This window comes from Hippopotamus amphibius, chromosome 1 (genome assembly GCF_030028045.1).
Source record: "Hippopotamus amphibius kiboko isolate mHipAmp2 chromosome 1, mHipAmp2.hap2, whole genome shotgun sequence".
Taxonomy (NCBI): Eukaryota; Metazoa; Chordata; class Mammalia; order Artiodactyla; family Hippopotamidae; genus Hippopotamus; species Hippopotamus amphibius.
In genome coordinates, this window is record NC_080186.1 from 140,399,748 (window position 1) to 140,426,809 (window position 27,062).

General features: G+C 35.7%; 1 long non-coding RNA gene across 1 annotated transcript in view; it reads left to right on the plus strand.

Moving 5' to 3' along the window:
* LOC130859879 (uncharacterized) overlaps positions 1-16,985 on the plus strand; it is a 287,027-nt gene extending 270,042 nt beyond the window's left edge. The window contains exon 3 of the long non-coding RNA XR_009055341.1: positions 16,891-16,985. This is a non-coding gene — a long non-coding RNA (uncharacterized LOC130859879). The remainder of the gene's footprint in view (positions 1-16,890) is intronic.
* The last annotated feature ends 10,077 nt before the right edge of the window (positions 16,986-27,062 follow it).

Below are 27,062 nucleotides of genomic sequence, written 5' to 3' on the forward strand. Positions count from 1 at the left end.
AAGACACTATTTATTATCACTGGTTTATTATAAAATATTAAAAGGATCAGTCATGTTTTGTTTCAAGGAAAATTATACTCAGAGACTGAGATTGTTTTTGCTAATAGTTTATTTAACACAAGTTCACTGCGGGAATTGTAATAATTTCACAAGCCAACAGCATACAGGATAATGTCTCTTAATAAGCCAATAAAGAAGTAACAAACTCCAAACCAATGGCAGATTAATCACACTATTGTTCTGGACAAGGGGCGATGAAAGAAATAAATTTCAGATTTCATTGAGGTGTACCTTTCCTCTGAATTGGTTCTCAGGAGAGTGCACTTAACCAATCAAGAGCTGACATCCAGCTGCCAGTGAAACAAAAGTCCCCTGTTGCTAGAGCACGTTGTTAGGGAACAATGGCCTTGGTGTTGGTGGGCAAGGTGATCCTCTTCTTGCAGCCACTGCCACTGCCAGTAAAAGAGTCGCCTTTACTCCAGTAGGAGCTAATGCCCCAAGGTCTTTGGAGAGCTCTTTAGACCATCAAAGGTTAGCCTTACCTAGATGAATGATCTCAGGTGGTGCTCACAAACTTTTGGTATTTATAGTCTAAATGCTCCTCACCGTAGTTGCTTCTCCCTACGTTCTTAGTGATAAGCCCCCAGCAGGGCCCCTCAGCAATAGCCCCTGAGCTACTGAGTGCTTATTGGAAACCACGAATGTGGACAATGACATCCTGACACAGAGTTTTATATGAAGACACAAACTTCATTTTTAAAAACAACTTTACTCAAAAACAACTTCGTTTTTGTCATATACAAGTGGATTTGAAATCATATCAAAACAATACACAAAAATCCACATAAAGAGGTGTACAGGGTGAGGTCTGGAAGGGTCCTGAGTACAGGAGCTTCTTCCCTGTAGAACTGGGGTGCACCACCGTCCTGGCGCTGGTGCTTTCCCTAATCGAGAAGCTCTCTGAAACCTAAAGTTGAAGAACTTTATGGAAGTCTCTTGACACAGGCATGATTGATTAAATCATTGGCCACTGTGATTAGCTCAAATTCCAGCCCTTCTTCCTTCCCCAGAGATGGGGAGAGTATGGAAAATTCCAACCTTCTAATCATGCCTGGTCTTTCTGGTGACCTGCCCCCATCATGAAGTTATCTAGGGGCCCTCAGCTCACGTTGAAGAGGAAAGTTAGAAACTTACACTCAGCTAAAAACAACTCCATGCTTGTTTTGCTTTTGTGAAATATGCTTGCTGCTCTGAGAAAAACAGAAAAACAGGATGGTGCATATTGTATGTATTTTCTCTGCCCATGTGTATATTCTATTGTCTCATTGGAATTTACTTACAAAACACAGACTTGAAGAGAAAATTATTAGCACTTTGAAATAGAGACTGCAGAGCGTTAAACCCAGTGTGCGGCCCTTCTAAGTGCAGGGCCCTGTATACCTACACAGCTCACAGGCCTGTGAAGCTGACCATGCAAGGGTGTGTGAAATACTCTGTTTCAATCTCAGTTACTTGCTTACCACTGGAGTTGTGAGTCGTAATCAAAACATACTGACTCAGAGTGGAAAAGGAAATGATTCTTTAAGAGAAGGGGAGAATGGACTTTGGAAAGACAAATGCAACAGATGTTCACTGTAAGAACAGAAGACCAGGGGGAGTTATCTGTGCTATTTTCTGCATCTATCAAATACCAAAGGATTGTCCAGCCCAAGGGTAAGTGGGAAGATTTTTCTGCAAAGTACCTTTTTATTTCTTGCTTTGCAATTTATCCGAACTAGGAACACAGAATATAATCTGTTTACATTTATTTTCAGAACCTATGCCATCCAGTACTTGTGAATAATGTTGAATAGGTAATCCCATGAGTGTCTGTAGATGGAGATCACTGTGGCTGTAATGTGAGACTCCAGAGGAAATTGTCTTTAGGATGTTCCTGATGGCACTTGGTAGGGTGGAAAGTTGATTCCATGTGTGTGAATTCTTTTACCACATGATTCTGTGAATGTGTCCCTGTTATCTGTCCAAGCCCAGGAGGAGAGGAAACGTGTCTACTTATTTGTATTCCTGATAATAATACAAAGAATAACATATGAAACATAATGCGGCCTTGCCAAATAGTTGCTGACTATTGAATGAGTGCCATTATTGCATGATTGCTATTCTTTAGTTTTTATTCATAGGGCTTGTATTTTCCAGAGTTAAGAGGCTGTGGTGTGATATCCATTTGGACACTTCTTTTTTAATTGTATCATGTTGTTCTGAGTAATTTGCCCAGATCTCCATGTACAGGGCTCAATTTACAGCAGTGTATCTGAGGACTTTCACTCAGACACATTTGGGGTAGGTCATTATGGGAAGGTCAAACTATTCCATGGCCCACTTACTGCATTCAATGGAAAAGGGAGTTAGAAAAAAGGCTGGCCACACTGGCCTCCTTGTACTTCCTTGTCCCAGTGTCTTTGCCTAGTTCTTTCCTCTGCCTGGAATTCTTTCTCCAAATATGCAAATTGCTTACAACTCACCTCACTGAGATCTTCACTCAAATGTTGTCATCTTGGTGAGCCTTTCCCTGACTATTCCATTTAAAATTGAAACTCGCTGCCCATCATGGCATTCCTGTGCACCTTCACTGTTTATCATTCTCCAAAGCACTTATCATCATCTGACACAGAATATATATTATTTATTAATTTTTATGTGTTTGTCTCTGGACACTAGAAAGTAAGCCCAGGAGAGCATGGGCTTGTTCTATGTTATTTAGTGCTGTATCCTCAGCACCTAGAATAGTTAATGGCCCATATTACGCCTAAGAAATATTTGTTAATGATACTGCCACTAAGTTGGAAAAGTTCAGGGCCCACTGTATGACAGCACATACAGGGCCATGGACCACGCTTCGAGAATAACTGCCTAAGACACCAATTTATCAGTATATTGAGAAATATTTTTCTGAGTCCCCTTGGATTTGAATCTTTTCCCTCTTTCCTTCAGATTTTGCAAAATCCTCTGTCATTGAAGGTAATCTGATCAGTCACGCTCATGGGAAAGTGCCAGCACTCGTGTTGGTCTTTTCTGGAGCACAGTTATTTTAATAATTAGGACTGAGTGGGTCAGCATCTGCTGAAAATAAAGGTAGATTAAAAGATTGGGGTGCGACCGGGGCTTCCCTGTTGGCGCAGTGGTTAATAATCCGCCTGCCAATGCAGGGGACATGGATTCAAGCCCTGGGCTGGGAAAATCCCACATGTGCCACAACTACTGAGCCTGCACACCTAGAGTCAGTGCTCCACAATGCGAGAAGCCACCGCAATGAGAAACCCTCACACCACAACGAAGAGTAGCCTCCACCGGCCAGAAACAGAGAAAGTCTGTGTGCAGCAACAGACCCAACACAGCCAAAAATAAATAAATAATAAAATAAATCTTAAAAAAAAAAAAAAGATTGAGGTATGACCAAATAGAGTATTCCTAATCACTTAAAAAAAATCATACTTTTCCTTTATAATTCAACTTCAGTTTCAACTTAATAAGTTGAATTTACTTTCTGATTTGTTCTGGTTTTCCCTTTCAGCATATCTTCACATATCCCTGGTTGGGTAGGCTGAAATCGATTTAGCCCTACAGAGCTGGGCTTAGAATAATGACATTGCTGAAAAAGGCACCAATAGGTTAGCTAAGGATAGTTCATGACGTGAAAAAACAGGTGGTAGGGGCAATTTCTACCAATAACTAGCAGGTGTGGAATATTTACTCCATACTAAATACCTTGATAAGTGTTATGCATGTGTATACATGTATTTTGACAGTTAATCCACACAACAATCCTATGATATTACTGTTGTTCTCATGTTACTAATGAGAAACTGAGGCACATGGAGGTTAAATTGCTTACAGTTAAACATCTAGTAATTACTGCATTCGGCATTCTGTTGTGTCTGCCTGGACTCAAAGCTCAGGCTCTCACCAATGTCTGCTGGACTGCCTTAGGTAATTAAAATTTTCAAGGAATATAAAACATAGAATTCATTGATTGGTTAATTAATTCTCCATGGGTGGTTGAAGGTGTCTATATTTACATTTATTTTGTGCTTTGTACTTTTCAAAATGTTTCCCTATTCTCTCTTGTCTCTCCATCTCTTTTTCTGTCTCTCTGTGTATCTGTCTTTCTGTCTGTCTGTCTCTCTCTGTTTCTCTGCCTGTCTCTATTTTCTCCCTGTTTTTTTTTTTTTTTTTTTGGTCAGGAGCTACATGTTTGGATTTGATGATTGAAAAGAGCAGTGCATAATTGCCCTCTGAGATATGGTTGGAATCAGTGGACACTTTTCAGGTCTGTCTCTTTTCTCTGGACAGTAAATTGGTTGAAATGAGACAGCATTACTCTATTAACAAAAATTTGGTGGTAATTGGGACAGGAGCTAGGCTATGTTAAAATGAAAAATACCTTTTGATATGCAAATACTTTTTTTCTTAGGAAAATTAATCACATACATTTGATTTCAGGGGAATATTTAAATGACTTTGGGCAATAGTCTTCAAGGACCATAAAGCCCTTCACATAATTATAAAAGCATAACATGAAATAGCTGAATAGGCCCTCAGTGAACATTTGGTTCAACTACTTCATTTTGCAGATTTGAAAACTGAAGCACCGAAAACTGACTTTTGCAAGATCACAAATTAAAAATTGTCTGAGATTTGAATCCAGATTTCCTGGTTTCTTGTCTAGAGATCATTCCTCCAAATCACAGGGTTTAAAATACACAAACAATACTTGCAAATATGTATATTGTTCGACAAAATAGCATGACAGCTGAATTGAATTATTGCATCCAATTCTAAAAACTGAGGTAACATTTGTCTTGTGATTTCCATAATCCAGAACTCCTCCTAATTTCTGTGGTACTTTATCCTTGTTTTGTTTGGAAATGTGGGTATTTGGTTTACTGCCTCTAATACTACTCCTGCTGTGGCTATTACTACTGCTACTATTACAAGTAGTAGTAGTACCTTTATTGAGTGCCTACTGTGTGCTAGGCACTGTGATGAATACTTTATAGGTTTATCAGTCAGGTCAATCAGGAAAACAGACATTATTCTAAGGATTTTGTGAAGAGAAGAATTTAATACAGGGGATTAGGTGATTACAAAATTATTGGATGGGCTTGAAGAATGAAGGTCAGGAAAAGTCTATTGGCTATAGATTTTTAGAGGATCAAGAAGTTGCTGCTTTTTCCATGTGAGGAAAAGTCAGAAAACTTGTAGATGAAGGTAGGTAATGCTGGGGCAGGGGGACAGTAGAGGGGAATACCCAGGGGCCACTGTGAAACTTTCTGTCTCCCAAAGTTCATGTGATTACCTGCTACCAAAGGAAGAGTAATATGCTATAGCTGTCTTCTGTCTTCCAAAACTCACCCAAATTGTACAAACTAAACTATGTCTAGAATCATGTTGGCAAAGGAGTCTGAGAAATATAGTTCCTAAGATTCTAGCTTCTGTTATTAAGGGAGAAGCCTAGAAGAGGGTGAGAAGTCTGCCAAATCTCTACATTTAACACATAGCAGAATAGTTGCTGACTCCTATAATTCTTTAAGGATTATACATGCGGAAACCCAAGACTTAGAAGTTTTAAGGAACTTGTGTAAGTAGCCCCTGGATTACATAACAGGCTGGCTGACACATGTGTACTACAGCAGTGATATCCCCTGAAACATAAAAACTGATGAAATAATGTTATTTGATATTTTAAAAGGAAGCATTGAGGCAGTAATCCAGGGACTTATATATATAATTTTATATATAATTACATATTTTTATAATTTGAAATATACAAATATGTGTATATTGATATTTTCTTTCCTTTTTTTTTTTTGGAACTATAAAACTGATGAGGATGTGGTAAGAGGAGCATCGAGCCTAAAGTTACACAGTTAATCAGTGGGAGAAGCAGGATTTAAAGTCTCTGGAAATCTGACTCCCGTGCCTGCCTCTGCCACAAAACCAACTCTGTTGAGTCGATGAGGGGAGCTCCGCTTAGTATGATTATTCTTTAATTAGCATGTACTTTAATAACTTCTCTTTTGCTCATCCTGGATCTGAAAGATATATTTTACTTACTGTCACCCTATTCTATTTTAATTTTCTTATTTTTTAAAATTTATTTATTTATTTATTCTATTTATTTTTGATTGCGTTGGTTCTTCATTGCTGCGAGCAGGGGCTAGTATCTGTTGTGGCACACGGGCTCCTCATTGAGATGGCCTCTCTTGTTGCAGAACACCGGCTCTAGGCGCGCGGACTTCAGTAGTTGTGGCTCACAGGCTCTAGAGCACAGGCTCAGTAGTTGTGGTGTACGGGCTTAGTTGCTCCACGGCATGTGGGATCTTCCTGGACCAGGGATCGAACCCGTGTCCCCTGCATTGGCAGGCGGATTCTTAACCACTGCGCCACCAGGGAAGTTCCACTATCCCCCTATTTTAGAAGGGAAAGAATAAAGGTTGTATTATATTTTAGACCTATTGCTTTAAGGTAGAAAGCAAACAGTCAAGTCTTGCGCTCTATGAGGGAATATAGATCCCAAAGTAAATAGTCTTGACTTCTAGGGTGAAGAGGAACCAAGAAAACAGATGAGAATGAGGGAGTGCAGGTTTCTTTATTGTATAAGCACAGCAGACACACAGCTCTGAAGAGAGGAAACTGAGAGGGCTGCATGTTATTATGGGAAGGGGTGGCAAGAACTGGCTGAGCAGGCAGCAAGCACCCTGGGGTTTTTAATCCCAACTACCCTTGTCCCTTCTGGAAGTTAGCTCAGACTCTGTGAGTATAATGAACAAATGTGAAACAGAATTTGGTTTAGGTGGTTGCTGAGATTTCTTTCTGCTCTGAAATTCAGACTTTGCAGTTTGTGAAGTATTATCATAGTATAAAGTTTATTCTTGCTTGCCAGCAACTGCTGACATTTTCCTTACACCTTTGAGGTTTTGAAAGTTTAATAAGTTTGAAATTCATGGTCACGTGATGAGATTTTGAGGTAATATTTAAGCATAGATTTTTCACATTTCTAAGTATATTTTAGTCAGGCAAATTTTCATTTTTAAACATTTCTGTATCTATTGCTCATATTTTTAGTCCTAAGAGACAACTCTCAAGTTATTTAAAGGAAACGATTTTTGCAGATAATTGCTAAATTTGCAAGTTTATTGGATGCATATCAGCCTCAGACCACAGAAAACTGATTAGAATCTAAGTTGGCAAAATAGCTGTCTGCTCAATATCTGATTATTTTGAAGTTCAAAGCTTCAAAATACTTTTATTTAAATTGAACTGCTTTTGTGTTTTTCTCCATTTTAAAAAGTGATAGGCTAGAAAACCTAACCGTTTTAACCAACTCCCACTGAAGTGATTAATTCGAGGTATAGCTTATTCTCATCCAAATTAAATTAATATAGTAGAAGAAATGGATCACTTTTTTTGTTGATTACTTTTAATTGGTTCCAGTTTAATAAGCAAACATTACTTTAATGAAGTTTCTGGGTTTATTATGGTAGGAGGCCATTCACTCCAGTTTCAGTATTAACTTGTCATCTTAGGGAATAACTGCTTTATATTAGTACAATTTCTTGTCTTTCAGGGATGGTATAGAAGTTTACTCTTATCAACTGTGTCAGTTTTTATTCTGGGTAGAGGATGCATGGGGTACTGCGTAGAGAATTATTTGAATCTCTGTATATACTCAATGAATAAGTGGATTGTGATAGAAAAACCTTTGTCTATCCTGAGAGAGAGTGAATGAGCTTGTATTGAGGAAGCAATGGCTATAAGAAGTAACAGGTAGCAGTCACTTGCCATTGGAAAAAGCATGGCCCTGGAGATAGAGTGAACTTGGCTCTAGAATCCTGAATCACCAGCTACACATATTTTGTAGGACAAGACGCCTCATCTCTCTGCATCTTAGCTTCCTGGTATAAGAAATGAGGGATTGATCCTGGTGATTTTGTCAGCTCCGAGAGTCCATGATCCTCTTTTGTTCAACTGATTTGAAAATTGACCACTGTCCATTCAGTCCTTGGCAGTTCATTTCAAGCCCATCTTTTTGAAAGTTTTGGTAAGAAAAATAAGAGAGAACCTTCTTAGGAACTGAGAGTCATTCAGGGAGACAATTTTATTCTTTAATAATACCAATTCCATCCACTTACGGAAGATCAGATTAGTTTGTCCTGCAACTCTTTGCTTGAGTCCTTTATTTTTTTCAAAGTCCTACTTCTTGGAATTTGCTAAAAAAGTCACTCTACTCTTGTAATATTCTTATATATTGAGAAAAATGTCTACCTTTCCCATGTACAGTAAGTCCCCTACATACAAACCTTCAAGTTGCGAACTTGCAAAGATGCAAACATGTGTTTGCATGTCCAGTCACGTAAGTTCATGTGTCTGGCATTATCTGTAAAAGCTGGGTACCTAGGCTAACTTTGTTGGACTTATGAACAAATTGGACTTATGAACGCATTCTCAGAATGGAACTCGTTCATATGTAGGAGACTTACTGTATAAGTTTTTAAGGTACTTAACTGCTTGATATTTAGTGGTACATATTCATAGGATGCTATTTTTCTTTTTAAAAACTCATAAATGTAAACATATTCAATTTTGGTTCTTATGTTCCTTAAAAGCTTTTTATTGCTTATGATAGATGTTTACATTTAATAAACTTTTAAATTTTATAATAGTTTTAGATTTACACAAAAGTTGTGATGGTAGTACAGAGAGTTCCCGTAATACCTCACACTTGGTTTCCCCTATTATTAATACATACATTAGTATGATACATTTAGCCCAACTGATACACAAACAGTGATACATTCTTACCAACTAAAGTCCAATTTTACTCAGATTTCTTCAGTTCTGTCGTCCAGTGGCTTTTTTCTGTTCCAGGATCCCATCCAAGATACCACATTATATTTACATGTCATGTTTCCTTAGGCTCCTCTTGTTTGTGACAGCTTCTTAGACTTTCCTTGTATTTGATGACCTCAATGGTTTTGAGGAGTACTGTTCATGTATTTTGTAGAATATTCTCTAGGAAGACCACAGAGGTCAAGTGCCATTGGCATCATGTCATATCAAGGGTACCATCAGCAAGAGTTATCACTGCTGATGTTAACTGTGAATGCCTACCTGTGGTAGTGTTTGTTAGCTTTCTCCACTGTCAAGTTATTGTTTTTCTCCTCCTCTCCATACTTTACTCTTTGGAAGGAAGCTGCTATGTATAATCCACCAGGAGGCAGTTATATTTCACCTCCTTGAGGGTGGAGGGTCTTCATAAATTATTTGGAATTCTCCTGCATGAGAGATTTCTGTATTTTCCCTCCTCTGTTTATTTATTCAGTTATTTAGATTAGTATGGATTTATGCATATTTATTTTATACTTTGGGTTGTAATCTAATACAACTTTATTATTTGTTGCTCAAATGGTTCCAACTTTGGCCTTTGAGAGCTCTTGCAGTTGATTTCTGTGCCATTTGGACATACCCTTGTCAATTTTGCTTATTTGTAAAATTTCTGTGTACAAAATATTCCATTCTTATCTTGAAAAATTACTTCCCACATCTTAGAATCAGACATTTCTCCAGGTAGATTTGGTTTCTTTTCTTGAGCATGGTATTAGAAATCAAAATTTGGGCCTTAGGTATGTTTACTGCTAGTGGCATGTTATTTCTCTTAGGCCTTCACAGCTGACAGAACAAGGAAAATGTGTGAGTACACTAACCTGTGCATTTACACATATCTGTAAATATTTCTATACATTTCCATCTGTATTTATATTAAGCTAAACATAAGTTTATACTGATGTCTCCTACTTGAATCCATTACCACGTGATCATTCTAGACTTGTCCCCTTACTTGTCTATTTCCTGCACAAATAGTGAGAAACCAGCTCCCACCATCCACCATCCGTGTACTTTATTGTTCAGTTCCAATATCCATGTATAGTTGTTTAGAATTGTAAATCTAAGCCCCCATGGAAAACAACTTTATCAACTAGAGTACTGCTCATATAAAATTTATTTTGCCTTTTCTTTTGTCATAGTCTGCATTTTACATTTGAATTTTTTTAAAAAATTGAGGTATTATAATTATAATTGACATATAACATTATATTAGTTGCAGGTGTACAGCATAATGATTTGATATTTGTATATATGGCAAAATGATCACCACAATAAGTCTAGTTAATATTCATCACCATTACCATACATAGTTACAGATTTTGTTTCTTGTGAAAAGGCTTTTAAGATCTATTCTCTTAGCAACTTTCAAATATGCAACACAATATTATCAACTATACTCATCATGCGCTACATTACATCCTCATGACTTATTTATTTCATAACTGAAAGTCTGTACCTTTTCATCCCCTTTAACCATTCTCCTATCTCCTACCCTGCACCTGTGGCAACCACCAATCTATTCTCTGTATATATGAGCTAGTTTTTGTAGTTGGATCATGTGGTATTTGTCTCTTTCTGTCTTACTTATTTCACTTAGCATAATGCCCTCAAGTTCCATCCATATTGTTGCAAATGGCAAGATTTCATTCTTTTTTTCTGGTTGAATAGCATTCCATATTGTGTGTGTGTGTCTGCGCATGCACATGAGTGTATAATTGTGTCTTCTTTATCCATCCATTTGTTGATGGATACTTTGGTTGTTTTGTATCTTGGCTGTTGTAAAAAACGCTGCAATGAACATGGGGGTACACATTTTTTTTTTGAATTAGTGTTTTTGTGTTCTTCAGTTAAATACCCAGGAGTGGAATATCTGGATCACACGATAGTTCTATTTTTAACTTTTTCAAGAACCTTCATACTGTTTTCCAATTTACATTCCTACTGACAGTGCACAAGGGCACCTTTTTTTCCACATCCTCTCCAACAGTTACTATCTCTTGTCTTTTTGATAATGGTCATTCTAGCCAGTGTGAGGTAATATCTCACACCTGTGTTTGTTTGTTTTTTTTCACACTCCCCTGTTGATTAATGATGTTGAGCACCTTTTCATATACCTCTTGGCTATTTGTATGTCCTCTTTGGAAATATGTCTATTATTCATATCCTCTGCCCATTTTAAAATCAGATTGTTTTTGCTATTGAGTTGTATGAGTTCCTTATATATTCTGGATAGTAACCCCTTATCAAATATATGGTTTGCATACATGTTCTCCATTCCATAAGTTGCCTTTTCATTTTGTTGATTGTTTCTTTTGCTGTGTAAAAGCTGTTTAATTTGATAATCCCACTTAGTGATTTTGCTTTTGTTGCCTGTGCTTTTAGCTTCATATCCAAAATAATCATTGCCAAGACCAATGGCAAGGAGTGTTTCCTCTTTATTTTCTTCTAGGAATTTAACCAGTTCGGATCTTACATTTAAGTCTGTACTAAATTGCATTTTTGTGAATGGTGTAAATATAGGGGTCCAGTTTTATTCTCTTGCATGTGACTATCCATTTTTTCCAACATCATCATTTATCAAAGAGACTATTCTTTACCCATTGAGTGTTTTTGCCTCCCTTGATAAAAATTAGTTGAGTACAGATGCAAGGGTTTATATCTGTGCCTTGATTGTATTCCATTAGTCTATGTGTCTATTTTTATGCCATTATCATACTGTTTTGATTACTATAGCTTTATAATATAGTTTGAAATTAGGACATGCCATGCCTCTAGCTTTATTTTTTCTCAAGATTGCTATGGCTATACAGGGTCTTTTGTGGTTACATACAATTTTAGAGTTGTTTTTCTAGATCTATGAAAAATACCATTGGAAATTTGTGAGGGATCCCATTGAATCTGTAGATTGCTTTGGGTAGTATGGACTTTTAACAACATTAGCTCTTCTGATCCATGAAAACATGATATCTCTCCATTTATTTGTGGCTTCTTCAATTTCTTTCATCAATGTATTATAGTTTTCAGTGTATAGATCTTTTACTGCCTTTGTTAAATTTATTTCTAAGTATTTCATTGTTTTTGATTTTGTTGTAAATGGGATTGTTTTCTTTTTCTTTTTCCAGATAGTTTATTGTTAGTGTCTAGAAATGCAATTGATTTTTATATGTTGATTTTCTATCCTGAAACTTTACTGAATTTGTTTATCAGGTCTAACAGTTTTTTTTTTTTTTTGGTAACTTCTTTAGGATTTTCTATATACAAGATCATGTCATTAGCAAACTAAGAAAATTTATTTCTTCCTTTCCAATTTGGATGCCTTTTATTCTTTTTCTTGCCTAATTGCTCTGGCTAGGACTTTCTGTACTATGTTGAATAGGAGTGGTGAGGGTAGGTACCCTTGTCTTGCTCCTGATATTAGAGGAAAAGCTTCCAACCTTTCTCTGTTGAGTATGATGTTAGCTGTGGGCTTATCATATGTGACCTTTATTATGTTGAGGTACATTCCTTCTGTACCCAATTTGCTGAGTTTTTATCATGGAATGATGTTGAATTTTGTCAGATGTTTTCTCTGCATCTATTGAGATTATCATATGATGTTAGTCTTTCATTTTTATTAATATGGTGTGTCACATTTATTGACTTTCATATGTTGAGCCATCCTTTCATCTCAGAGATAAATCCCACTTGATCATGGTGTAAAATTCTTTTAATGTGATGTTGAATTTGATTACCTCATATTTCTTTGAGAATTTTTGCATCTATATTCATCAGATGAACACTGTTGGCCTGTAGTTTTCTTTTTGTGTAGCATCCTTATCTGTCTTTTGTATAAAGTAATGCTACCCTAAGAAAATGGGAACGGAAATATTGCCTCCTCTTCAACTTTTTGGAAGAGTTTGAGAAGGATTGGCATTTATTCTTATTTAAATGTTTGGTAGAATTGATGGGGGAAACCATTTGGTCCTGGGATTTTCCTTGTTGGGAGGTTTTTGATTATTATTTCAGTCTCTTTACTGGTTACTCGTCTGTCAGATTTTCTGTTTCTTCTTGATTTAGGCTTGATAGGTTGTATGTTTCTAAAAATTTAATCAGTTTCTTCTAGGTTGTCCAACTTGTTGGCATATAATCGTTCACAGTAGTCTCTTGTGATCCTTTGTGTTTTATCAGTTGTACTATTACCATTTTCATTTGTAATGTTATTTATTTGAGTACTCTCATTTTTTTCTTGATGAGACTAGCTAAGGGTTTGTCAAATTTGTTTATCTTTTCAAAGAATCAGTTCTTAGTTTCATTGCTCTTTTCGGTTGTTTTTCATTTATTTTTGTTCCGATTTTTTTTTCTTAATGTTCTCCCTTCTGCTAACTTTTGGCTTAGTTTATTCTTCTTTTTCTAGTTTCTTAAGGTATAAAGTTAGGTTGTTGGAGATCTTTCTTTTTTCTTATCGTAGGCTTTTGTTGCTATAAACTCCCTTCTTAGCACTGCTTTTGCTTCATCCCATAAGTGTTAGTATATTTTTTCATTTTTGTTCATTTCAAGGTTATTTTCCAATTTCCCTTTTGATTTATTCTGTGACCCAGTGGTTGTTCAGTAGCCTCTTGTTTAACTTCCACATTTTTGTGAATTTTCTAGGTTTTCCCCTGTTATTGATTTCTAGTTTCATTCCATTGTGGTCAGAAAATATATTTGGTATAATTTCAGTCTTTTTACATTTTATGATAATTGTTTTGTTACCTAACATATGACCTATCCTGAATAATGTGCCATATGTGTTTGAGAAAACTATGTATTCTGCTGCTGTTGGACGAAATGTCTGTATATGTTTATCAGCTACATTTTGTCTAAAGCATAGTTCAAACCTATTATTTCCTTATTGATTTTCTGTCTGAATTAATCTATCCATTCTTGAAGTGGGATATTGAAGTCACCTACTATTATTACTATATTATTGTCTATTATTCCTTCAGATCTGGTAATATTTGCTTAATATATTTAGGTGCTCTGATGTTGGATGCATATATACTTACAATTGTTATATTATCTTAATGAATTGACCTCTTATCATTATGTAATAACCTTCTTTGTCTCTTGTTACCATTTTTTACCTGAAGTCTATTAATTTTGTCTAAGTGTAGCTACCCTTGCTCTCTTTTGGTATCCATTTGTGTGGGATGTCTTTTTCCATCCCTTCACTTTTAACTTATGTGTGTCCTTGAAGCTGAAGTGAGTCTCTTGTTGGCAGCATACGGTTGGGTCTTGTTTTGTCTCCATTCAGCCACTATGCCTTCTGATTGGAGTATTTAATCCATTTACATTTAAAGTAATTATTGATAGGTAAGTACTTACTGTTGCCATCTCATTAATTGTTTTCTTGCTGTTTTGTAACTCCTTTTTTCCTTTGTTCCTCTCTTGCTGTCTTCCTTTGTGAATTAATTATTTTCCATAGCAGTATATTTTGATTTCTCTTTCTATCTCACATGTGTTTACTAGAGGCTTTTGCTCTGTGGTTACCCTGAGACTTACTTGAAATACCTTATATTTATAACAGTCTGTTTTAAGCTGATAACAGCTAAACTTCAATCACATATGAAAACTCTACTGTTTCATGTCCCCCTCTACATTTTGTATTTTTAATGTTACATTTTACATCTTATACTGTGTATCCATTAACAAGTTATTATAACTCTATCTATTTTTATTACTTTTGTTCTTAAAGCTTTATACTAAAGTTAAATGGTTAATATACCATCATATTACATTATTAATGTATTCTGAATTTGACTATATATGCCTTTACCACTGTGTGATTTATTTTCGTATATTTTCATGTTGTTAATTAGTAACCTTTCATTTCATCCTGAAGAATTGCTTTCAGCATTTCTTGTAAGGCAGATCTCAGGAAATTTTTTATTTCATCTTCATTTTTGAAGGACAACTTCGCTGGGTATTCTTAGGATGGTATTTTTTTTTTTTTTCTTTCACCACTTTATCTTTCTATTCTTTCTTGGTCTGTAATGTCTCTGCTGAGAAATCTGCTAGTAACCTTATGGAAGTTCCTTTGTATGAAAGAAATTTGATTTTTCTTACTGCTTTTTAAACTCTCTCTGACTTTGATTTTAGGCAGTTTTATTATAATGTGTCTTGGAGAAGATCATTTTGAATAGAAATTTTAGCATGACCTATATATTCTCCATGAAATTAAATATCCAAATCTCTCCCCAGGTTTGGGAAGTTTTCAGCCATTATTTCTTTCTTATCCTTTTCTTTCTTCTCATTTCTGCCTCCCTGCCTGAGATAAAAGTGCAATAGTAGTTTGGTAAGTCTGTAACTTTTTATATTTTAAATGTACCTCATAGGATGTCACTTCGTGTATCACATTATGATTATTTGTTTACCTACCTATCTTATTTCCTGCTGGGCTATAAGCTCTGTCTGAGCTGGAAATAAATTGTCATCTCTCCAGTGCCTGATGTGATGTTTGTGTTATACTTAGTGCTAATTAAATGTTTGAATCAATGAATCCTTGAGTTTTATGTGAGTAGAGGAACGCTGTTATAGTGAACCAGGCTTACAGAGTTGGGTTGCCTTCAAACAGAAAGTTAAGCTGCCTTTTGGGTGTTTACATGCAACATTTAACCTGATACATAGTGGTATAATGTCCAAAAGTAGGGTCTCTGGAATCAGAATGTCTAGCAATGAATCTTGGCTCTACCACTTATAAGTTGTGACCTTGGGAAGGTTATTTAACTTCTTTATCCCTCAGTTTCCTGATCTGTAAAATGTGGGCAGTAATAAAATCGAGCTCATAGCATTCCTGTGGGCTGAATGAGAACATACTTGTAACAGGACATGGACTATACATATACTGCTTTACAAAGATCAGCATTATTACCTTTGAATTATTTTAATATAATTTTATTCTTAATTGGCATATTTAAAATATTCCTTCCCCCTTTCCTTTCCTTATACTAGAATATTTTTAACTTTAGTTCTCATCCTTAATTTCTAAAGATTTGATTACTGTTTTCCTAATATTTGTGCATGTGTATCCTTTTCCTGAGCAGTGAGCAAAATCGTTGTTTCTCAGAGAACACACTCTTAGGTTGGATCCTGGCTTGAGAAGTAATTATTTTGGCTTTATCTTTCATTGCCCTGAATTTGCCATCTGTTGGCAACATCATTGAAATGATCCAAGTCTTCTGTAATCTGGAAGTATTTAATTAATTAATTAATTTTTTTGGCTTTAACACCACCTTAAGTTCTGTCTCTCAAATGGGGAATTTGGCTAATATTTGAAGTAGGTCTGACTATTTTGGGTTTTTATAGGACATCTACAGTTTACAGTTTGGAAAGACATCTATTTTACTTTCTAAAACCCTATTGAATATGAGAGGAAAGAATAATTTAAAATGAAAAGAATGGCAGAATGTTGTTTTAATTTGGGTTTATGCTATTATTTGTATTAACTGAGAACTATCCAAAGAATGGCCCATCTTTATAATTTCTACATTGGGAATGGCAGTGATCTTTGAACACTGAGACATTTTAAAGATAATCTGTGCCTTAGAAACTTTAACATGTAAACTGTCTAGTTTCAGATTCTAAGCCAATTTCCCCATAGGTCTTCCAGTCACTTGATGTTCTTTTAAAACTGTCGTTCTCAAGAACTGTTCAACAGGCTCAGTTTGCATCCCCAGAGTCACTGCTCCTTGAGGTCTTCCATGTCACATAAAGAATGTCTTTACTACAGCCACGTCTATCTTTCTTTTGCACATTTGTATTTATCTTTCATGTGGATCTATGCCAAAGCCTCCCATAAATCTAAATCTTAGCAGAGTGCCTCAGCCTCTGAATTCTCTTTATCTTCATGGAAGCATATTCTTGAAAGGATTCCAGGAAGGCAGTTATAATGAGTGATCCTCTCATTTTTCTCATTCTTTCTTTCAGACCTGCCAGAGAAACTGCTTGTTTCACAGAAGGATGGTGCGGGCTGAAAGATGCTTTCTTGAAATGGAGGGATTACTGCCTTACACAGGTTCCCCTAAAGATGTATTTTATTTGCATTTTAATTCTTAGAGCTAAAAAGCACGAGCATGAACTATTGAGGGTATTAACTCTGAAACTTTGTATTGTTTCTGTTTGCATTCTGTATAGTGTGTTACATAGGAATATATCAACAAGAATTAAATATATACTTCTGGTTAGAAATTAGATTTGACTATTCATTTGATAAAAGCTACACCTATCCTTTTTATAATAAATAAATAAATAAATAAATAAATGAAATGGATAATGTCTAGTGTTGGTGAAAGTGTGGGGAAGCTGTTACAGTCATTCTCATATTCCAGAATAGTGGTGATTCTGCAGCATTTTGGGAGGGTAATCTGGCAGCATCTAGCAACATTTTAAAATGCTTTTTTTCTTTATTAATTCATTTCATGAAAACCTATTGAGCACAGACTGTGGAGTAGCCACCATTCTAGTTACTGGGGATATTGCAGTGGCAAAATAAAGTCCTTAACCTCATGGATCATGCTTTTATTTGGAATGGGAATGGAGACAGAAAATAAACACACAAGTAAATAGGAAGTATGTCAGATGGAGACTAACGCTCTGGACAAAATAAAGTAGGGTAAGGGGGATAAGAATATCTGCTTCTTTTGGGGAGGTGTGTCATTTATTTTATTTAAAGTGGTCATTGAAAAAGTGACAATTGAGTAGAAATTTGAAGGAAGTGAGAAAAATAAGGACATCTGGAGACGTGAGCAAGAGAGTGCCTGGTAGGGGCAACAGGGAATGTAAGGAATTCTAAGGTGGAGGCTTCTTATTGGATTAAGGGACTAGTGATGAGGCTAGTGTGTGTTTTGTAAACATTGATAGTAGCATTTTGTTATTCAAATTTCTAAAATGTTTATGTTTTCACATCTATCAGCCTCTTTCTTTACAGTTTTGAACTTTGAAAATATCTTTAGCATGACTTTTCATGTGCTCACAATTATGAAAAAAATACAGTTGGCACTCTGTATCTACAGGTTCCGCATCCATGGATTTCATCAACCGTGGATTAAAATTAAAATTTTAAAAAAATCTAGAAAGTTCCAAAAAACAAAACTTGAACTTGCACCATGCCTGCAGCTATTTACATAGCATTTACATTGTATTTACAACTATTTACATAGCATTTACATTGCAATAGGTATTATAAGTACTTTAGAGATGATTTAAAGTATATGGGAGATGTGTGTAGGTTATGTATGAAACTGCTATGCCATTTTATGTAAGGGACTTAAGCATCCTCTGATTTTGGTATCTGGAACCAATCCTCCATGAATACTGAGGGATGATTGTACTTTCTTCTTGTAAACTCTGCCGCTAAGTGTGTTCATACTGAACACTTTTTGAAACTAGATGTTGACTATGAAAATGATCATGTAGTAGTTGTACATCAGTACAGTGTGTATCCTAAAATCATCTATGTTTATGTTGACAGATTCTTTGCTTGATTGATCAAACTTTAGTTAGGCTCTTGAACCTTCTCCTGGGCTCACCTGTATAATTCCTTGTAAAATCCAGTTTTAGCAAGAACCCTGCCAAGTCAGTTTAGCAAGAGTCTCCCAACCTCAATATCTGATCACTCTCTATATCTGATCAGATTCTTCATCCTTCATCATCCCCCAGATGATGTCTGATTACCGTGGCCCGTCTTCAACAAAGAACCCTGTTAGGTCATTTGAGCTGAAATTCTCCTTATTTTATCTGATGTTCCCCTTAGGAATTTTCCATCCACTACCCTCCCTCCCCTTCCACTCCTTGGCTATATATTCCCACTTGCTCTGTATTTGCAATTAATCCGGTTTGGTACTGAGTCACTTTTTATTTTATTGAGATAGTCCTGAATAAAATCTGTTTTTACCTTTTTAACTACTGCCCAGCTCTGGTTTTTATTTGAGAATGTTTAGTCTACAGTGAAGCATCTGAATCACTCTAGAGTTTTGCAAGTTTGTTAAAGAAGATTATTTGGAAGATTATTTGATTGTTTGTAGGAAGATTATTAGCTATTATAAACTTAGAAATCTTTGTGTGAGTAGGTGACATTTTTTCTTGCATTAGTATGAATAAGCATTTAATATGGTTATAATAGCATGTACCTCAATGTCTTTTTTGAGAAAATATTAATCATGAATTATTATGATGGATCAATGTTGGATGATATTATTTTCTGTGGTTACCTTAAATATATGTTATTAAATACACCTGTCAATTACAATGCAAATTTGACTATACTATACTCAGTGATGAGTGGCAAATATGCTGAAAACTAAAGTTAACCCAGAATTATTTACTTTCTTCAAGATTCCAGTTATTAAAATTTGCAAATACAACACTAGATTAAACTTTTGTTTTTTGTTTCTGGCTTGGTCTAGGTACATATGGAGTCTTCCTTTTAGAACGTGAGTCTTATGTATGACTTGCTTTGAGGAAGAGATGCTCATTAATATTAAAATTTGTATATGAATAGTTAAATGTTATACTATTAATGGGTTATATATCTTTTATTGTTACTAATTATATTGCCCTTAGAACCTTTGAAAGATCTGTTGATAACTTCCATTTCTAACAGGAATCATGTTGTTCATAGGGTCTTAGCTAAAGGGACACTAACATATGTATATTAAAGGTGTATTCAATGTCGGAATTGTGTGACCTCTGATACCATAATCATTAAATGCCAGTACTTCTTCATATACTTCCTTAAACTGGATTCTGGGATCCTTCTATGTATACTGATCTACTTTCTTCAGTGACATTAGAAGTTCCTTGAGGGAATTACACATGGGAAAAGAGCATAACAAGTTTTTAAGTGATGTAGGGATGTAAACATTACAATTTTGATAATTTCAGAGTAAACTGTGATCACTGTCAGTTACCTAGCAGTCATGTTTTTCCATTCCCAGTCATTTAGGTGTCCACTGTCTCTCTAACCTTTGCAGAAAATTGGTTCAATAGTCTATACAAGAATTATTCCCTTGTCTGGTGTAAATAAACAAGCAATGGAAAATGTTAATTAAACAATTCTGGTTATTCAAACAAGGCATTATTCAGGAAAGATCTGTAATATTTAATGTTAATATACTTTCTTGTATGTCAACAATGTTCATGATTTTTTATTTAAATTAATGTGATTAATCAAAAGCACAAATAGGCATAGGAGTCTTAAGATCTAATATGCTCATTCACGAGAAAATTTTAGTAGTGGTCCCTAAAAAATATCAAATATTTATTGTTTTACAAAACCTGGTGGTAACATTGTCTGTGTTGCCCAAGGGCAGCAGTTCGTCAACTGAATGTTTTTATTATGACAGCTTTTATTTCTTGTTGTGGCGGACATTAAGGTTAATATAACTTGTGTTTTTAAAGCAGTTCCTTCAAAAGGAAATGTTGTGAGCCAGAAGTTCATCTTCAAACCCAGTCGCCAGTGGCAGCTCTTTAGAGTGATTTTAACGAATTATCAATTTCATTCTGATACACTACAATGCCTGTAAATACCTACATATTTTCTGGGAATACATGCGTGAAACTATACAAACATTGGCCTTTGTTAGAATGCAAAGCATTGATGTCTGTCTTTAAAAACTATTTTCAATTTCATCTGGAGATGGTCAATTTTTATTTTAATTACATAAAAATGTTAGGAATAATGAATAAAGATGGAAAAATGGGATAAAAATGCATCAACCTGGCAGACCTTGCTGATGTGCATTAAAGGAGTCGTGTTTAAGATCTAATTTTTACAACATTCTTTAATAGTGTGACACAGTAAAGGAATAGTCTTCACTGACTACTTTACTTCTAATTTGCTAAATAATGCATTTCTAATTTGCTAAAATAACAGCCAGTGGAATGCGGGAATAATTCTTTTGTTTAATTTTAGAATAACTCAGGGTGTTTTCATTAGCATTTCCATTCCACAAAACACTTCTCTATTTTCAGAGCTGCTATCATGATGTAGAAAATTTTAAAATTTTTGAGTGAGATTCACGCTAGCATCAAAATCATTTAAGCACCCATCAAGTTGCAAAAAAAAAGATGTTTTTATAAATACTGACCTACCTGAAAGAAGAAAGATTAAGATATGTCTGTTAGTGGACATTTGTTTTCTGGCTACCCATTATCTCTTTTTTTCCTTAGGTAACCATGCTTTTGATCCCCTTGGTATATCATTACTTTTCCACTTGCAGTCCACGTGCTTCTAAGGTGTTGACATCATCCTAGACTCCAGGAATGGACAGGTGCATCAGGTCTGTCCAGACATGGCATTCCCGTGGCTGCAGTGATTGGGTCAGGGATGGCACGTGTTCCTGTTAGAGCCGACAAGAAACTGTGTAAGGAAACTATTCAGAGGGACATGTAGGAGGATCTTTTTTTTTCTCCTCCTCGTCCACCTCCTTCTCCTTCTTATTCTCTAAGAAGATACCCTTGACCAGGCCCAAGAATGACTTATGACAGTAATATTAAAAATAGGCCATTAAATTGTTAAATTGCATTGTATTATTGAAGTACAACATACATTTAAAATGTAGCTTTTTAACTGAATATTTAAAGTTCTTTGACTCACAGTAATTGTGGTTTTAAAATATGTTCCCCAAATCTTTGACACACCTGTCTATGAAAGGTGGAGCTTAATTTCCTTCCTCTTGACTACGGGCTACATTTGGTGACTTTCCTCTCATGAATCAAATGTGGTGGAAGTCATGGTGTGCTCCACCTTTTTCAAGGGTGATTGTAAAAGACATCGAAGCTTCTGTTTTCCTGTCTTTTGAATCACTGGCTTTGGTGGAAGTTGGCTGTCTTGTGAGGACACTCAAGCAGCCCTAAGGAGAGATCCTTGTAATGAGGAACTGAGGCCTTCTGCCAAGAAACAGCACCAACTTGCCAGCTACTTGAATGGACCACCTTGGAAGGAAATCCTCCAGCCCTATTCAGATCTTCAGAAAACTGAGCTCCGGCCAACATCATGGCTACAACCTCCTGTGACACTCCGAAGCAGGATCACTGGGCTAAGTAGCTCTTATATTTCAATCCATAGAAACTGGGAGGTAATAGATACTTTTGCTCTTTTAAGCCACTAAGTTTTAAGGTAATTTGTTAGGCTTAACCCTTTAATACTTTGAAATCAGCCTGATGGAGAAGCTTTTGGTTTAACTGCAGTGTCTATAAAGCTATATTTCAGGATGGTTTTCTTCCAGTAGTTGTAAATTATACTCTGGACGTTTATTTTTAGTAGTGACTTTAAAAACCTTTTGATTCTCTGTACAGTAGGTAATTAATGGTGAGCAAACAAAGATACTTTAAGAATTAAAAAAAAAAAACCCCACAAACCCTGTGGTCGTATTTATTTTTGAAACAATGATTTTAAGAAGTTTTAGATGTTATCCTAGATGTAAACTACATGTTAACCAGGCTTTTATTGACCTATAAGATTTTGATAAGATTACTTGAAACTTCATTTCACATGTAACAGTATGACCACCTCTCCAAGATCTGCATGGTTCCTAAAGGGTTTACTTTCCCAAAAATCACTGCTGCCTTTCAGACATGCATTCATTCCTTCAACCAACAAATATTTATTAAGCACCTACTACATGCCAGACACTGTTTAAGGTCCTTGAGACGAGTGATGAATAATGTCATCATTTTCTGATGAATAAGTTCATTTTTGGGACAGTCTGTCCATTCTGCGTCTGTCTCTGTTTCATGTCACATGGTCCCAGAAGCAGAATTTAGCCTTTCCCCTCACTTTTCACCAAAGCATATATTTAAGGGATTTTGTGTCCAGGTTTTCCTGGATTTTTGTGTATACAGAGCCTCTTTCCACAAAGAAACACATATAACTTAAAATTCACTGTTAAGACATGCCTGTTTTTAGAAGTCCTGTAGCTGTTTTCAGAAGTTGAGCTCCAGCTCCCAGGCTGTGTTTCCTTGTCCTCCTGGCTCCTGCTTCTCTTTCCTTCATTCTCACACCTTTCCCACTTTTGATTCTCAGTGTGTACAACAGGTAATTAAAAGCAAACAAAAGAGGATAGTTTATCTCTTCTTTTTCTAGTGCAGAGAATTTCAAATATTTCTTCTGTTGTCCTTGCTTTTGCCAACCTATCACTACTTGTACTTTTCCCTAACTCACTTTCCTATCATTGCATTTCCTACACAAAGTTGGTTCCCTCCACAAAAAGAAATCTGGTGCTATCTGTTAAAGTAATAATGTTCACACTGCTCCAGGTTTTTTTTTCCCTGAAGTGATACATTGATGAATAACATCCAGCAAACTGGTTGAACTAGTGGTAAAAGTAGTTCAAAGATTATTTGCTGTACAGCCACATGCATACTCTGTAAATCTTTATTTACCAGTGAGTTAGGGATACCTAATGATAATCACATAGTCCAAGAAGGCTATTATTTCCAGAGAAATAAAATTTCTTTTCAATCTTTAATTTTCAATTTAAACCGCAAATTGGCTTTTTTCAACCTGTGTTCTGTTGCTTGACACAGCAGTTCCATCCAGGTCATAGTTAATCTTAACATTAGAATAATTATTCCATTAAACCTCTAGGCTATAAATCATACTTTTTATGTGAGAAAAATACCAGGAAGAATAGTGAGATTGAGAAATGTATGTTTTGGGAAAAATCATTATGAAATTTTTGCTCATTTTTCTTCTTGCTTTAGATATACAGAGATTCTTTACTCTTTAGAGGGTACAATTATGGAATATCGTTGAAAGCTATAAAAACACAGTATTTTAACTTTCAAGTTAGGAGTACAGAACACAGGTTTATCATGCTACAGTTGTTCACTCTAAATAAACAAAAAACTTGTAAAGATGTAGATTTTATAGTGGATTTGGTTTCCCTATCAAGTGAAGCATATATATAATATATACATATACACATGTATATGTATATATGTATATATTTGTATATGCCTGTATGTATATATTGGATTGCATTGCATTGTACTGTGTGGTATGGTATGGTAAGGTATTGTATTGCATTGTATTCGTATTGCGTTGCTTACTACTTCTGGCAATATTCTGTTATTGATGGCAGAGACAAAATCCGAGAACAATACAAAAAAAACCTTTTTTTTTTAAAACCAGAAAACCTTGAAAAAGATTTGCCTTTGACAAAATACAAGGTCTAGCAATTAAGCTATTTCTTTCCCTTCCCTTCTCTCCCCTTCCCATCCCCTTTCCCTGTTGCTTCCTCTCCTTTCTCTTTTCAGGTATTATAGGCTGGAGGACTTGATGGCTGTGTGGAACCATAGCATGTGTCCAGGCAGATGTAGAGACTGTTATCTATTTCCTCCCTCAAATAGGGCTTCATCAATTGTCTTCTCTTAGAAGTACTTAGAGAATGTAAGTCTGGTTTAAAAATTAGTTATGTTTTATCAGTCTAAATTTCCTCTGTAAGGTTTGAAGTTTTTGTATCTTTGTTTTTTACCTGCTCAAAGAAAACATAAATATGAGTAGAGAAATATGGATTCCAGTTACAATTAACTTTTAAGTTTGATGTTAAGCATGACATGTATGCTATTCGGGAACTATTTTTATTTATCTATCAAATATATATATTGCATTAGCTGCACTCTCAGGTTTCTTCTAGTTTTTAAGCTTTAAGAGTTCGTGATACTAAGTATCACTTTGTTTTGTGTTAAAGTGTGGCAATATTTCATGTAAAATTATCACTGAGGATAACTGGTGCAGTCCATGGCTATCTCAACACCACCTGGTAATCAAACTTACTGCTGTATTACCCTTCAATGCTCCAAACAAACAAAATTTCAAAACCAGTTTAGTGGACGTTTGATGATATCTTCTTTGATAACCCCCTCCTCAATCCCATTTTAAAACAGTTGCCAGTTTCTTTTGTGGGAATCTAGTGGTGAAGCCGAAAACCTAGGTAGACTAAGCCACTCAGATCAGTTCATTTCACTGACTTTATGCTTTGGTTCCGGGGTTGCCATTCCATTCTCATGTCTCCTTAGTTCTACTAGGACTGAAATTCAGGGTTTTGCTGAGAATTCAGGAGTGAAGATGTTCTGTTTTCCTGCTACCCGTGGGTAAGGAAGCACATATCCCATGTATTAGCAGCCATCCTGAGATCACAGAATGTGTTGGTTTTAGAAATATGTCAACACCCAGACGTGCAGTGTGAGATATGGAACACCCCCTCCCCACCACACACATACCTCCGTATGCACACAGAAGTTTTGTGATACAACGGAGCCGAGATTTTTAGATATTTCTTTTACTGGTGACCAAAGCCAATGTTTAGCTTTCAAAGTGTGCTAGCTAAAGGAAGTTCATGGGATTAATCACAATTATGGGGTGAAAGCAACTACATGATGGGACAAAATTAGAAGAGATCTTTAAATCACCGTGAAGAATCCTCAGCTGGTTGAATGAATGGCGATATAACTGGAAAAGCATGAAGTTTGGAGGAACATAAACTTTAGCTTAAATCCTACTCATTTACTTAGGATAAACATTAGCTAGCATTTATTGACCGTTTACTGTGTACTGAGTGCTTTTTTTTAATCTCATGTAATCCTCTTAATGATTCTATTACAGATACTATTTTTCATCTCCATTTTACAGGTGAGAAGACTGAGGATTAGAGAAGCTAAGGACATAGTTGTTATGTGGCATAGCTGGGTTTCAAACCCAGGTGTGCACTATCCAGAATCTTCATGTTTACTTATCCACAGGTGTATTTCTATTTGGCCTATATATTTTTAAATTGTTTGAGGTAACATTTAAAAATTGGAGGATTTCCTGTAAAAACCCAGACTTGCATCTTCTCTTGAAAAATGTGTCTATATCCTAGGTGAACTATCAACTGGAGAGTTACTCTGTCTCCTCCATTTAGTCAAGACATGCAAACTATAGATTTTGCTGTAGTTTCTATCCTTCTACATTGTTGCCCTGACTGCAAAGCTGGGACAATAAGCAGTGACCATTTCTTTCACCATTGTTGCTTTTCTTACAATAAAGAAAAGGTACCTTTGAAAATGAAGTATGCATCTAGAGGGTGGGGATTTTCAAAGAAAAGGAAACAGTGTTCTCTTTTTTTTTCTTCCGGATTTATTGAGATATAATTGATATATAACATTGCCTAAGTTTAAGATGTACAATGTGTTGATTTGATACACTTTATCCTACAAAATGATTACCACCATAGCATTAGCTAACACCTCCATCATGTCACATCATTACCCTTCCTTTTTTTATGGTGAGAACATTTAAAATTATAGTTAATAATACTGTATTGTATACTTGAAAGCTGCTAGGAGAGAGTGTACTCAATTGTAGAGGCAAAGAAAATTTTTCTTATTTAATATGCAAGTGCCACACCTAATTTATTCATTTGTTTTACCTGCTTGGCTCCTGCGAACATTCGAGTATGTGAAACTTGCACTAAACAATATTTTTTTTCTGTGTAATTTTGGGAAACCCTTTTTTGAGCCTTCTTTTCCTCATTTTAAGAATGGAGATTTTATGAAAGGATTAAATGAGAGGAACAATTTAAACATCTTAGCTTAATACCTGGTATCTGGTAGTTGCTCAGTAAAAAAAGCTTTAACTTTTCTAATCATTATTTTTCATGTATGAATCTGGCCTACATTACTGTGGTACTGTTTTTAACAAACTTATTCTTTTCTACATTAATGGCTCTGCTGTCTATATCGGCAAACTATTATCTGCTTGGTCTTTTGCCTTGTGGACCTGTGGATAGTGCCTTTCAAATCTGAGGGCTGTAAAGGGAAAACTAATTAGTGCCATGTGGATGAGATTTCAGTGGGCTGAAATTTCCCATGGTGTGAGAGAAATCAAGTAGCGGTATCTGTTTCCTCAAACTGCCACCCAGGAGAGAAGATTTATGACAGAAAGAGGCCAAATTGCACATCTAGAATAAAATAGGTACAGGCTGTCAGGAAAAAGAGGCACTTTAATTGGTGATGGTACTGTCAAATATGCCAGAAGCTGTCACCATGGGAGTGACCCCTCCAGAGGAATGTTAGGTCAAATGAGGGAAGAAAAATACGTCCTTCTCGGTGCATTG